The following is a 264-nucleotide window of genomic DNA, read 5'->3' on the forward strand; positions in this document are numbered from 1 at the left end:
TGAACTGCAGATTGAGAACCACTGGTGGTATCTGAACTGCAGATTGAAGACCAGTGGTGGTACCTGTACTGCAGATTGAGGACCACTGTTGATACCTGTACTACAGATTGAGGACCATTGGTGGTACCTGTACTGCAGATTGAGGTCCACTGGTGGTACTGGTACCACAGTTTAAAAACCACTGATTGTACCGGTACCACAGTTTAAAAACTACTGATGGTACCTGTACTGCAGATTGAGGACCACTGTTGTTACCAGTACCAC

At 46.2% G+C, this 264-nt stretch overlaps 1 protein-coding gene across 1 annotated transcript in view; it reads left to right on the forward strand.

Annotated features, from left to right (window-relative positions):
• The window catches only part of LOC119427239 (nesprin-2), a 33,754-nt gene that overhangs the window by 5,666 nt on the left and 27,824 nt on the right, over positions 1–264 (forward strand). The window lies entirely within an intron of this gene.

Source organism: Nematolebias whitei, chromosome 21 (genome assembly GCF_014905685.2).
Source record: "Nematolebias whitei isolate Nwh7 chromosome 21, NemWhi1, whole genome shotgun sequence".
Taxonomy (NCBI): domain Eukaryota; kingdom Metazoa; phylum Chordata; class Actinopteri; order Cyprinodontiformes; family Rivulidae; genus Nematolebias; species Nematolebias whitei.